This window comes from Geotrypetes seraphini, chromosome 3, assembly GCF_902459505.1.
Source record: "Geotrypetes seraphini chromosome 3, aGeoSer1.1, whole genome shotgun sequence".
NCBI lineage: Eukaryota > Metazoa > Chordata > Amphibia > Gymnophiona > Dermophiidae > Geotrypetes > Geotrypetes seraphini.
The window spans coordinates 263,530,999-263,545,868 of record NC_047086.1 but is presented as its reverse complement, the minus strand read 5'-3'; positions in this window follow the sequence as shown (position 1 = coordinate 263,545,868).

The following is a 14,870-nucleotide window of genomic DNA, read 5'->3' as shown; positions in this document are numbered from 1 at the left end:
AGTGTAGTCCTGTTGTAGCTCCTTCTGCTGACGTCGTTGGTTCCAACGTGGATTATTACTGCTGTCTCCTCCGTCTCAGCTCCTTCCAGGATTCTCTCTATTCTGTCAATGACGTCGTTCATTCTAGCCCCCAGGAGACATGTCACTAGTCGGTCCTCTCTCCCTCCTGCTATGTGACTGTCCACTTCTCTCAGGATTGAGTCTCCCACTATGATTGCAGACTTCCCCTTCCTCATTTGTCTCTCTGGTCTCGGGTCTGTATCAGTGGCGCGATCCGCTAATCCTTCCTCTGGGTTCTGTTGGGTCTCCATCTCCTCTGCCTGTCCAGATCCTCCGCAAGGTCCTACTCCCATGGTGTCAGGTGGATTCTGTCCTCCAGCTGCTGGTTCCCTTCTGATTTGCTGGTTGTCCTGTGCCTCCACCATCCTGCAGGTCTTCTCGATGAATTTCTCGAGCTCTCTAACTTGCTCCGTGATGTGACCCTCTCTGGTGGTATCCTCAGTTGTCCAGCACGGTTCCTCTATGGTGCGGAGTCCCTCCAGCTCCTGGACCTGACCTGCAGTCTCCCGACTTCCTTCCTCAGGCTATCCAGTTCCTCGCATCGACCGCATATGTATGCCTGCCTCCCGGAGGGGAGGTAGTCATACATATGACACTCGGTGCAGTACACTGGGTAGCTCCGCTGGGTTCCTGCAGCCTCCATTTCTTTTTCTTGCTCCTATGGTCCCTCGGTGTATAGGAGTCGTGCCCAGCTGAAAGAGTAGAGAGAGAAGAGAAGAATGAGAAGAGAAGAAAATAACTTTGCTTTATTTTTCAGAGGTTAGATTTTGCTACTGGGCTGCCTGGGCTCCTGGGCTCCTTCTCAAAGCTCCTTCGCAAAGGCGCTCTCGCTAAGGCGAGCGCCTTTGCCGCTCGCCTTCGTCGTGCACTGAACAGCTGGGTGCCGTTGGCTCCCTTCTTCTTAAAGGGGATCCCGGGCGCCGATGCGACCTGTGACGTGGGTGGGGGTGGGCGGAGCTACCTCTCGCCGCGACCCCGATCTTCCTGCCTGCTCTGGCTTCCTCCCCTCAGCCTCTCCTGCCCTCTCCGCTCTAAAAAAAAAAAAAAAAAAAAAAAGAGAACCGCCGAGGTTTGCCTCTTGATATAGAGTCTTTTCTAAAGTGCATGTATGTGGCAGGTCATGAAGCAAGCATCCATTTTAGAATTATAAACACGGAAAAAAGCAAATGAGGGAAACTCAGCAACTTAATATACACAGCATGATATTTTAGAATTTATATATGTCTTGGCACTTCCATATGTGTCTTGGAAACCACACATGTGAATGCTCCTAATTAGAAATAAAGATTGTAATCTTAATTTAGTTTTAATTTGGAGGGGAAAATAAACCATGGGGGATTAAGGAGGATACTTCTCTTAATCCATTCTGTAAAGGTATGGCTAAAACAGCACTTTATAAAATAACCTGTGCTTGCCAGGCAGTAGCTGTAAATCCTGAGGTTGATATATTGAATGATATAGATGCATTCCCTTTCTGGAGTGGGGAATACACATACAGATTTTGCTTCAAGCCAATCGACCAATCATGAAGATTTACATGCATACATACCATCTTTCTAAAATTGGGTTGAATGCAATATGTTTAGGGAAATGCCAGTATTTACACATGCAGATCACCAATAGAGCTTCCAAAAGAAGGGCCTTAACATGCATGGTGCTAAACTGCTAATGAACTGAATGCATATTTATTTATTTATTCAATTTTCTATACCGTTCTCCCAAGGGAGCTCAGAAGGGTTTACATTAATTTATTCAGGTACTCAAGCATTTTCCCTTGTCTGTCCCGGTGGGCTCACAATCTCTCCAATATACCTGGGGCAAGGGGGGGGGGGGTAATTTATGAGCTTAATGCACATCATTTGCACCTTATAAGGGTAGAAATGCTAAGGTCACACCCGCACCCCTGAAATGTGCAGTGAGTTCACGGGGACGTGACAAAACCTCTGACCCAGCGTGTCCCTTGCTACTAAGGGACCCTTCAGGACTTTATTCTGGCAAGGTAACTGTCTAGTAGGGCATGCAGGTAATGAGTTCCAGTCAGAAATGGCAAAATAATCACTTTATTCCGGCCATTCAAAGAGCACTACCAGTACTTGGTTAGTTAATGAACAGGAGGAAAAAAAAAAACCTCCCAGCAGACTGAGAAGTAAAGCAGGCAGGAATTTCACATGAATGTACTTTAGCAGATCTTTTCTGTGAATAAGCTGTTTTCCTATGAACAGCATTAGGGCTCAGAACCATAAGTACTGCAAAACTTATCCCTGCCTTGTATGTAGGGAAGTTTTCATTCCAAACACTGTCCTGGTTAAATGCGGGTATTATACATTTGTTTCCCTCTGTAACGTCGCTGCAGTAACCACACACAGCTGAGAGAGAGCAACGTAATTACCCAGCTTGGCAACAAGCCAGGAAACCATGCACATGTTTGTTGGAAACAAACACTCCAATGCTTTCAGGTAAGATTCACAGTTCAGTTTTCAAGAAGAGGTACTAAACTTTCTTCAAAAGAAAAATACAGTTTAACTGGAAGCTCAGAGACTGTAAGCAACAAACAAAACTCGTATGCTTCACTGCATCTCCATGGCTATTGGACAAGACTCAGTTCCTACCAGGCTTTCCTGAATGTCCATGGCTTCTCCCTGATCCTGCTCCCAAAGCTCAGAGGAAGAAGACAGTTCCTCTGCATCAGTCATTTGCCAGTCTGTATCACCATCCTCCTCTGGTTGGGGAGAGAGGGACTTGCTCTCCTCTTCGAGTTGCCTCTCTTCTGTTTGCCTCATAAGAACATAAGAATTGCCACTGCTGAGTCAGACCAGTGGTCCATCATGCCCAGCAATCCACTCACACGGCGGCCCTCTGGTCTAAGACCAGCACCCTAACTGAGACTAGCTCTACCAGCGCTAGTTCTTGTTCAGCAGAAACTTGTCTAACTTTGTCTTGAATCCTTGGAGGGTGTTTTCCCCTATAACAGCCTCTGGAAGAGTGTTCCAGCTTTCTACCACTCTCTGGGTGAAGAAGAACTTCCTTACGTTTGTACGGAATCTATCCCCTTTCAACTTTAGAGAGTGCCCTCTTGTTCTCCCTACCTTGGAGTTTCTCTAATCTTTCGCTGTACAGAAGCTTCTCCAGCCCCTTAACCATCTTAGTCGCTCTTCTCTGGACCCTTTCGAGTAGTACCTTGTCCTTCTTCATGTACGGCGACCAGTGCTGGAAGCGGTACTCCAGGTGAGGACGTACCATGGCTCGGTACAACGGCATGATAACCTTCTCTGATCTCTTAGTGATCCCCTTCTTTATCATTCCTAGCATTCTGTTTGCCCTTTTTGCTGCCGCCGCACATTGTATGGACGGCTTCATCGACTTGTCGATCAGAACTCCCAAGTCCCTTTCCTGGGAGGTCTCTCCAAGTACCGTCCCGGACATCCTGTATTCGTGCATGAGATTTTTGTTACCGACATGCATCACTTATCCACGTTGAGCCTCATCTGCCATGTCGATGTCCATTCCTCGAGCTTGATTATGTCACGTTGCAGATCTTCGCAATCCCCCTGCGTCTTTACTAATCTGAATAACTTCGTATCATCCGCAAATTTAATCACCTCACTCGTCGTACCTATGTCCAGATCATTTATAAAGATGTTAAAGAGCATGGGTCCAAGCACCGAGCCCTGCGGCACCCCACTGGTGACGCTCTTCCAGTCCGAGTATTGTCCATTTATCCCAACTCTCTGTTTCCTATGCTCCAGCCAGTTGTTAATCCACGTGAGTATTTCACCCTCAATTCCATGGCTTGCAATTTTCCGAAGTAGTCGTTCATGCGGAACCTTGTCGAACGTCTTCTGAAAATCCAGATATACAATGTCGACCGGATCGCCCTTGTCTATCTGTCTGTTTACTCCATCAAAGAACTGCAGCAATTTCGTCAAACACGATCTGCCTTTGCTAAAACTGTGCTGACTGGTCCTCATCAGCCCGTGACAGTCAAGGTGATCAATGATGCTGTCCTTTATCAGTGACTCTACCATCTTTCCCGGTACCGAGGTCAGACTCACCGGCCTGTAGTTCCCCAGATCTCTCCTCGAACCTTTCTTGAAGATCAGTGTAACATTCGCCACCTTCCAATCTTCCTGAATCTTTCCCGATTTGATTGACAGATTGGCTATTAGGTTGTTTTTTTTTGTTTTATTCATTTTCACATCAAAGATCAAAAACACTTTGATAAAGGAAACTAAATATACTCAAATAAATAATTATCAAGTCACAAATTCCTAGTACAATGATCATAGTCCACATTGGGAGAGAATAAAGCCATACACAATCAAGGGGAGTTGAATTAAAGGAAAACAATACTCGGTCATATTAATATATGCCTTCAAAAATACAGGGTTCTTTTGGTTAATTACATTAAGGTCTGAGTAGTTGGAATTACAGAGGGGTCAGGAGCCTTAATGGCAGCCTTTCCTTCCAAAAAAAATGCAGTTATTCTGGCTCATAGAAAATGTACTTATTCGCCTGATAAGTAATATAGCATTTACATAGAAACCTAAGTTGAAAAGTTGCTCCCAAAGCCAAAACTGGCTGACGAAATGTCAAAAATTTTTTGCGTCTAAACTGAGTCCACTTTGAAACATCAGGAAAAATTGCAATTTTGTGATTGTAGAATTCAACACTTTCAGTTCTATAAAAAAGACGAAGAAGAGCTTCTTTATCTTGTAAGAAAACGAAAGTCACTAACAAAGTAGCTCTCGCTGAAATTTCAATCTGTGAGGATTCCAACATCCCAGTGAGGTCTAATTCTCCGGGGTGAGTAGTTAACTTATCCTTTTCCTCTTCCACTATGTTAAGGTAATATAATTTTTGCAATGGTGGTATATTAGTCTCTGAAAATTTTAGAACTGAAGTCAGAAAAGAATGAAAGAGTTCTCTGGGAGATAATATTCTGGATACAGGAAAATTAAGAAATCTCAGGTTCAAATTTCTATTAGCATTTTCTAAATTTTCAATTTTCCTGATCAATAAGTTTTTGTCTTTCATTTGAGAATTTGTTGCAAGTTTTATTTCAGAGACTGTTTTCTCTATATGATCCAATCTAGTTGATTGTTGTTGAATTTTTCATTCACAACTTTTAATTTGAACAGCAGTTTGTTGAGTTGAAGAAATAAATTGGGAGCATACCTGATGAAGGCTCTCCATGGCTCCCCCCAACGCCTCCATATCCATCACTTCTGGCTTGGTCAGGGGTTTCAGAGGCTGAAGTGGAGAAAGTTCTCCATTTCCTACGCTTATCGCTCCCTGAACGCCTCCTCCTCCCTCTGCCGTTTTCTGGTAACCCGGCATAACTCGAACCACCTCCGGGGTCAAAGGTAGCACCATCGGCTCCGACGGAGATTCATTCCCCGACGTCTCCCGTTGCCTCACAGGACTGCCTGACATCGTCCCGGGATGGGGGGGGGGATCACAGGGCCAAGCGGGCTCAGTGAAAAATCACTGTCCAGCTCCGAGGTCTGCCCCCCTTGGAGAGCGGATTCGCCCAATCCAAAAGGTACAGCAAAAGCTGTTATTGCTGTCTGGCATGTAACTGAAGAGGCAGGGGAAGCCGGGAGATCGCTCCTCTGTTTCCCCTTACGTTTCGGCATTCCTTCGCTGTAAAAGCTAGTAAGAAAATCTCAAAAGAATAGGAGCAAAGACGCCGAGGGAAGGGGAGCCTCTTACAGCACGTCTGTCTCCTCTCAGATTGGCTATTAGTTGAAGCAGTTCAGCTATGGTCCCTTTCAGTTCCTTGATGACCCTTGGATGGATGCCATCCGGTCCCGGGGATTTATCGCTCTTAAGCCTATCAATCTGCCTACATACCTCCTCTAGACTGACCGTGAATCCTGTCAGCTTTCCGTCTTCGTTTCCAGCATATAGCCTGATGGGTTCCGGTATGCTGTGTACATCTTCGGTAAATATAGATGCAAAAAATGTGTTCAGTTTGTCAGCGATTGCTTTGTCCTCCTTTAGCACTCCCTTTATTCCATGGTCATCCAACGGTCCCACCACTTCCTTTGCGGGTCGTTTCCCCTTAATATATCGAAAGAACGGCTTGAAGTTCTTCGCCTCCTTGGCTATTTTTTCCTCGTAGTCTCTTTTGGCCCCTTTTACCATCTTATGGCACCTGCGTTGATGTTTGTGCTTGTTCCAGTTTTCATCCATTTTTGACCTTTTCCATTCCTTAAATGAAGTTTTCTTGTCTCTGATTGCTTCCTTTACCTCTACAGTGAGCCACGCCGGTTCTTTGTTCTTTTTCCTCTTGGATCCCTTCTTGATACGCGGTATATATAGATTTTGTGCCTCAGTGACTGTGTCCTTAAAAAGGGACCAAGCTTGCTCTAGCGTTTTTACAGTGCTTATCGTCTTCTTAATCTTCTTCCCTACCATGAGTCTCATCCCTTTGTAATTCCCTTTACGGAAGTTCAGTGCCGTGGATGTCATTTTGGACTGATGTTTCTCCCCTGAGTCCAGATCAAAGCGGATCATATTGTGATCACTGCTTCCCAGCGTCCCTTCTACTTCTACATCTTATGCTGGTCCTCGCAGGCCATTTAGAATTAAGTCCAGAATTGCATTTCCTCTAGTATTTTCCTTGACAAGTTGTTCCAGGAAGCAATCGCCTACAGCATCCAAGAACTTGGTCTCTCTAATGCAGCCGGAGATGCCTAGGTTCCAGTCTATTTCTGGATAGTTGAAGTCACCCATGATAACTGTGTTGCCTCCCTTGAAGTTGCGTTTAATCTCGTCTGTTATTTCTCCATCAATTTCTTTGGACTGCTCTGGGGGTCGGTAGTAGATGCCGATCTTTGTTTCCAGGCCATTTGTTCCTGGAATTTTGACCCATAGAGACTCTAACTTATCCGTCAGTTGTGGCGTATTCTCTCCAACAGATTCAATTTCCTCTTTGACATATATGGCAATGCCCCAACCTTTTTGAGCCACTCTGTCTCTGCGGTATAGTTTGTTTCCCAGTAGCACAGTGTCCCAGACATTTTCCTCAGTCCACCATGTTTCTGTGATGCCTATGATGTCAACATTATCTTTTTGTGCTATGGCTTCTAATTCACCCATCTTATTTGTAAGGCTCCTTGCGTTTGTGTACATACACTTGAGTTTGCAGCTTTTTCCTTTCTTGCATTTCCTTCCCTCTTGTGTCCTTTTCGATCTCTTCCCTGGAATCCGGTGAGTCTTTCCCTTTATCTTCTTGCATGGTATCCTCTGGGTATATCGGTTCCCGAACCATCGACTCTCTCTCTGTCGACTGTCGGCTTTCCCCTTCTTCCTAGTTTAAAAACTTGTCCACTTCTCTCTTGATGTTGCTTGCAAGTAACCTCGTTCCATCTCTGCTAAGGTGGAGTCCATCCTTCCTGTAGAGCTTGCTCTTCCCCCAGAACGTTGTCCAGTTGTGCACGAAGTGGAATCCTTCTTCCTCACACCAGCGCCACATCCATGCGTTGACTGCTTGCAGCTCCATCTGCCTCTTCTCATCTGCCCTGGGTACCGGTAGGATCTCCGAGAATGCTATCCTTTGCATTCTGGTCTTCAGCTTCCTTCCTAGCATCCGGAACTGGTCCTTCAGTACTTCCCTGTTGTAATTCCTATTGCTCACGTTGTTTGTCCCCACATGGATCACCACCGCCATATCTTCTTCTTCCACACTGTTGAGGATCCTGTCGATGCGGCTCACTATGTCTTCTACCTTGGCTCCCGGTAGGCAGGTCACCAGCCGATCAAGTCTTCCTCCCCCTATGTGGCTGTCAACTTGTCTGATGATGGAGTCGCCCACGATGATTGCTGTCCTCTCTATCTTCTGATTCTCCAGCCTCAGATCCGTGTCCCTGGTGTATGTCCATCTCTCCTGCCGCAGGTCCGTATCCTTCGTTCTCACTACTGTATCACCCATTTCTTCCTGGTGGTTGTCTGTCAGGTGGTCCACACTCTCTGTAGGTGTCTTTCGGTAGTTCCACTGTTGCAGGTGATTTTCTACAGCTCCCTGTATGCCTCCTCTATGAACTTCTCCAGCTCTTGGACTTCTTCCTCGATGGTGTCTTCTGTCTTGTTCTCTGCTTCCTCTGTCTGGATGTTCTCTGCATCTCTGTCTCCCTCCTCCCCTGCTTGAAGTGCCTCAAGTTCCAATATTCTGCCCTCCAGGAGTCTGACTTGTCTCTTCAGGCTCTCCAGTTCTCCGCATCGGGCACATACGTAAGACCGCCTCCCAGAGGGGAGGTAGTCATACCTATGGCAGACGATTCAGAAAACTGGGTAGCTCAACATCTTATTTCCGTCTGCTGCTTCCATTGCTGTCTGCTTGCCGGTCTGCTGTGGATGCCTTCTGGGTCTGCTGTGGTTGTGCCTGCTCTTTTATCTGCTTTTTCCCCCCTTTTGTTCTCTCTGCCTCTCTCTGTAGCTGCTTTTCTCCTGCTCAGAGTCAGATCAACTCTGCTCCATTGGCCCCTCCCTTTTTAAGGTGGAGCTTCATTTTAAGCTGTGGAGAGCCACTCCCCCTAAGACTGGGTGGGGGTAGGGCCTTCCACATACTAGTCTGCTCCCTATCATTACAGGCAGGATTCTTTCTAGCCCTAGTTCTAATAGGGACAGGCTGTGCAAAAGGTAGCAAACCTCTAGAAGTGGCAGGAACAGGTTTAAACTGGGCACAGCTTTCTGGCCTATCCTTTCCCTGCCATGCTTCAACTGACATAATCTCACTATCTGAGCAGTAGTCAGCTAACTGTCAATTGGCATGCCACCTGATCAGCTCTCTTACATCTAGGCTCAGTATGTTTTCTTTTCATTTCTGGGACAAAATCTGGGACAGATTCGGGTTTGTTAAAGACAAGACCCGAAATGGACTTGGGTTTGTCACAACTGGAGCTCTGCTTATGGATAGTTCAATTAAGTTGAAGCCTGAGGAGATTTTCATAGAGTCTGAAGTAAGATCTGCAATCCTTGAGGACTGGGCCTATATGTCATATCTTCAAATATGTCTTGTCTTTCAGGGACAATGTTTCCAAATTGGTTACTTTTGTGCAGTAATGAGCCTCATTCTTAAACCAGAGAATATGGAGTATGATTTCAGTCCCTCAAATTTACTGCTGATACTCATCATAATGCTTCATGCCAAAAATTCTTCCCTTTGAGGTTGATAAGATGTAACATGTACAGGTAACCTCTCCAGGTATACTTGAACATTTCTTTTAATGAGGCCTGATGTTCTCAATCACTGTTCCCTCTTAGATGAGCGGGAGTCTTTTGAGGGGTGCTGTTTCACTATCATATTTACAATAGTGAGGTACAGCTTGGCAGAAGTTCAGGGAACCTGCCTGTCTCTAGCAATTGAAAACACAATTTTGAAGCACCATCCTCCATTGGCAGCAATACAGTTGGAGGACTCCTGCACATCTCAGTGGGAACAGTGTTCTCAATACAATGGAAAATATTTCTGCATCTGTCTATCATATTTTCTTGGTCTCAGACTGCATTTTTTGGTACTAGAAGCAGTGGCGTAGTAAGGGGGGCAAGCGGGGTGGTCTTGGTAGGGACACCGGCACCCATCCTCCTCTCTGCCTCCCCCACCACCCCACTACCACGCGCGTTCCCCTTCTCTTTTCCCCATACCTCTTTAATGTTTGAGTCAAAAGCAACAAGCTCAACCTGCTGCTCGCGCCAGCGTCGGCTCTTCCTCTGATGTCACTTCCTGGACCCGCGCCTAGGAAGTGATGTCAGAGGAAGTGCTGAAGCTGGTGCGAGCAGCAAGTTGGGGTTGCTACTCGCACCCTGAACATTAAAGAGGTACAGGGAAGGGAAGAGGCGTGGGCACGCATGGCAGGAGGGGGTGGGGAAGGAGCGGATGGGGGTGGGGAGGGGCGCCACAGCCCCGGGTGCCTCTCACCCTCGCTATGCCACTAACTGGAAGATCTTTTTGCTCTTTACATGATTCAAGTCTTCATTGTGAATATGTTGAAAACTTACTGTGGTGTCAATTGGATAGGCTTGAAAATCCATATTCAAGGGAAACTGCATCTGTGTTACTTCCATGCTAATAAACATTTATTATTCTTTCTAGATTGTCTTAACTTATAAGATGATCCTAAGAATTAAGTAAAAACATTGTTGTGTATGACATTTAAAGACTTCATGTGCACTAATAAACAAGTAAAATGTACTGCTGCATACCTGAATTCACATTAGGAACGCAAACATTTACACTGTATGAGACACAGGGTTAATGGCATTATGCACATCCTAGATTAAGGCCCAAACCACTAAGTAATTTGAAAAATATCAGAATACTTATGTATGTTTAATACATCTATCACTAAAAATCTCTGACAAGATGCTGTTTACATCCTGCTGCAAAAGAAAAATTCCCTAAGTCATTAATTTCAGGTTGAATAAATGATTGTTAACAGAACAGCAAATTATACTAAAGTGACAGACTGAAATTAGATATGTGGCATGATAAATGCAAATTCCTAACTTGAAAACTGTTTAGAGGATGCTCTTTTATTACATTTATCCCGGTGTATTAGTTACAGCATTTGAGCATGTTTCTTAATCTCGACATTCTGAACAAAAGCATAGTAGCAGAAATAGCATGGCAGACAATTGCAGAATACAAAGCAGAATGCAAAGTTATCTGGGTTTGCTGTTCTGACTTGTCTCTCCCCACCCAATCTATACAGAATAAATGATTCCAATCCTGCCCATCATTCTAGATGTTCCCCACCCAATCTATACAGAATAAATGATTCCAATCCTGCCCATTATTCTAGATGTTAAAGAAAACAATCAATAGAGTTTTCCAAATAAGTATTTTCAACTCCATTTCTTATATGTCATTATGTTGTTTTTGGTGTATTTGGTGTAGATATACATAAGGCACTAGTTTAATTTTGGGAAGATGGAGGGCCTAAACAGGAGTGTTTTGGTATCACTTGATCTCCAGATGCATAAAAAACAGTTGTCTCTACAAATCATTTCAGTCATGGCATGGGTTTCAAGTAGTACTGCCCGATTCACGATTCAAATCGATTCACCGATTCGAATCGGGTGAATCAATTCAAATCGATTCAATTTTTTAAAAAAATCGGCCTTCTGATTCAATGACCAACCCTTCCCCCTGTGCCTTCCTAAAACAGGAGCGGCAGCACTGCCTCTTGCTGGCTGTCCACTGTCGCTACTGCTTGAGGGGGGAGGGTCAGTCGGAAAGGCCTGCATGTTCCCCCAGCTTCTCCGCTCTTACCTTAAGCTAATATGGCAGCCTGCAGGATTACTGGTGCTATAGCGATCCTTGCAGCTGCCGTCATCCTCAGCAGCACGTTCTCTCTAATATGGTCCCTCCCTTGTCTGAGGTCAGGGTCAGGATCATGGCAGAGAGAATGTGCCGCTGAGGACGACGGCAGCTGCAGAGATCGCTATAGCACTAGTGATCATGTAGGCTGTCGTATTAGCTTAAGGTAAAAGCGGGGAAGCTGGGGGAACATGCAGGCTTGCGGGGGGAGCAGGCCTTCGCAGTGGGGGGCAGGCCTGTGCAGAGGGAGGAGGAGGAAGAGTGCCTTAGTGGCGGGGAGGCAGACCTATGCAGAGGGAGGAGGAGGAAGAAGTATGAGAGGGGAGGGGAGATGCCAGACCTGGGGTGAAGTGAAGGGAAGAGAGAGACCAAACCAAAAACAGGGGGAGGAAAGCAGAGGAGAGGTGCTGGACTAATGGAGAGAGGGAGAGAGAAATGCAAGACCACAAGGGGAAGGGTACAAAAGGGACAGATACTGCTCCAAAGTAAGTGGTCAGGGTGCAGGATGGCAGGAGAGATAGGAGAAAGCCTGTTTCTCCTATCTCTCCTGCCATCCTGCACCCTGGGGAAAGGTATACTGGAAGTAAGGAAGAGAGAAAGAAGAGGCTAGATATGGGGAGAGATATGAAACAGAGATAAGATGATGGGCATGGAGAGATCATAGGAACAGGGACACAAGGGGGACACTACTGGAGAGGAGAATAGGGACAGGGACACAGAAGAGAGATGCTGGATGAAAGGGTAGTTGAGAAAAGGAGAGATGGTGGGGTCCATCGCTGCAGCTGTGGGGAAAAAAAGGAAAGATGCCAGACCTCCAGGGGAGGAAAAGGAAACAGAAGGGGAGGACAGAGATGGAAGATGGATGGTTAGCATGAAGAAAGAAAAAAGAAGGAGAGCCTGATCAGAAGACGACCAGAGCCTGGGACCAACATGATTTGAAAAATGACCAGAAAACAAAAGGTAGGATACATAATTTTATTTTCTGTTTTATGATTACAATATGTCAGATTTGAAATGTGTATCCTTCCAGAGCTGGTGTTAGACTGCGAACGTGAGCTAGGATTTAACAGAGAGAGGAAAATTATGTCTTGTTTGTTTATTTTGTTTATACCACAGGACCAGTGTGGGTAGGAGAGGGCAAAGGGGGTGAAGAGGCTATAAAAGGGGTGAGAGGCTATAAAATAAACCCACCAGGATGTTTAAAAAAAAAAAAAAAAACAAATTTGGCAATCAAATCGAATCAAATGTTTTTTTTCCTGAATCAGACAGCACTAGTTTCAAGAATACAGAACGGGGAGCCAGGATGCTGGGATCTTAAGAGGGAATGAAAGCTGCTATGACAGGGAAAGGAAGGGAGATCTTCAGGATAGAGGTGGGGGTATTTCTGCTCAACTAATGTCTCTAAATACATGCACAGTAGGGAGTGCTCAGATAGTATTCAACATCGTATCTTTGCAGGATGTGCGTGTAACTCCCATTTTTTTCTTTCTGTATATCTATATGTCAATATCTTTCTTATGTCAATATGTCAATATGTCTTTCATATGTCAATATGTCTTTCTTTCTGTGTATATCTATATAGCAATATCTATATCATTTCATTTTCTTTCTCTCCATCTGAAACAATATGGGAAATACCAACTATATTTCTGAAATCACTTCATGTTGTTTTTAACCTAAAATGTCAAGAGAACCTTCACATTTTATTTCCTTGTGTCATCAATAATGTGCATTATTGTTCAATAATGAACACTATTATTCCGCAGGGATACTATTGAAGGATCATACACATTATAGAACAAGAGAGTACACTGTTGAGAAAGTGCACACTGTTTGAGAAATAGAATATACTACTGAACAATAATGTACCGTACACTATTAATAATGCCCTGAATAAAATAACAATTCCTGTAAATAACAGGTGAAGCTAAACAAAATGAACATTTCTGGCCTGTGCATCCCTAATTTATATCTCAATCAATCCATCTAGGTTTATTTATAACTATATTTACATTGAAACACTCAAAATGCATCACTTTGCATTTTTTTCATATTAAATTTTAACTGTCAAGCATTTATCAATGCTTCCAATATATATACAAATCATTTTTTTTTCTCTTTCTTACTGCAAATGCAGAGAGCCAGAGGCTAGGAGAGTGCATTAAGGCAAAGAGATTACTGGAAAGAGATATATTCCCTCCTCTTCCCATTCCAGAGGACATGGGTCTTGCAGAGCAGATTAACTCTTTTTTAAATCCTAGAGTAAAACATACATACTAAAAATACATTATTAAACTAGCACAATTCTCTAGGCACTGGTACATTAGCCTCTAAATCATCTCTTTTCATCATCACACCATTCCATCATCCCCTCACCTCTTCCTAGCATAAGCACCTTTATCATCTCACCTCCCTCCAGCAGGCAGGAATCAGCAGGCAGTGTTTCTTACTTGCTGTTGCCTGTTTCTCTGCCAGCTTTACTCTGCAGATAGGTTTAAGAAAAGCATGTAGTCCCAAGTGATTCCAACTGCAGAGGAAAACTGACAGAAAATAATTCAATAGGTAAGAAACTGCATGCCAATTCCTTGTGCTAAATGCAGGATTATACATAGGGAACTGGTAGGATAGACATATCTCCTGCCCATGCTCTTTTTTATTTTTGGTTTTGTAACATTAGGGCATTGTACTGAAGATATGCCCATGCAGCCTAAAGTTCTGTGGATTGGTCAGCCCCCTATTTGAAGGACCCTCTCAGTCCTACCTCTGATAGTTTCAGAAGTCCTGGAATAATGTGAGAACAGCTGGTGAGTGGCACTAGGATCCCAAGATGGTGTCCTAAAAGTACATACTTGAGGCTGCTGTGCTTTAGTTTATCTGGTCTTGCCTTTGCTTGTGGAACCCTTACTACCAGAATATGGGGATGAGATGAGGGATGGGGGGGGGGCATTCCCTCTTTGCCCCCTGCAGGTCAAGAATTTTGACAGACCTTTATAGGTCAGTTTTGAGTGGTGTTGGCATTGGATTTGGTGTTAGTCTCAGCTATGCCTGCTGATGTATCCTGTCACCCTAGGCGCCTAACTTGGGACTTGGGATGGACTTGGGGAAAATCAATTGCTTATTTCTAGGATAAGTAATACAAAATCACATTGCCACTTTGCTGATCACTGCAAGGGAATCTCCCTGCAGCAATCAGTTTAGCGGTCATGGCAAGGAACCTGTCTCCCCCTGCGAAGTTGGCTGGCAGGAGAAGTTGGCTGCCTACTCCCTCCTGCTGGAACCCCCGAAGCCCCCCCAAATGTCTGCGTTAGGACAAGTGCCCAATTCCTCCTGCTGCCACCGAGACATCTCTCAACAGGAGGGATGCCCACTCCCTTCTGCCGCCATCCCCAAGACATCACTTAGCAGGAGGGTTGCCCACTCCCCACTGCCGCCGGCCCATGAGACTTCCCTGGGCAAGAAGGATACCCACTCACTTCTTCCGCCACTC